Here is a 297-nt window from a genome sequence, read left to right on the forward strand (position 1 = left end):
TATCCTCCTAGGAAATACCAATACACTTCATTGGTATAATTTTATATTACTAAACTATTATTATACTATTCACCAATATATTGACCAAATTCATGTAAAATCTGTCATTAGACTGACCTCAAGCAAAAAAGATTAATACAATATGGTTGAAGAAATGCTTTGTAATTTTGCAATGGTTGCATAAGCTAAACTGCATGGTAAATGGAATTTGAATTTTCCTGTCAAGAAGTTGAAATCATCTGATAAACAAGAAACATCTGCCTAAACAGTTCCTATATATAACGAAGATGTCAGGAG

The sequence above is a fragment of the Coenobita brevimanus genome, chromosome 95, assembly GCF_032717465.1.
Source record: "Coenobita brevimanus isolate Jiangsu-jjx chromosome 95, ASM3271746v2, whole genome shotgun sequence".
Classification (NCBI taxonomy): Eukaryota; Metazoa; Arthropoda; class Malacostraca; order Decapoda; family Coenobitidae; genus Coenobita; species Coenobita brevimanus.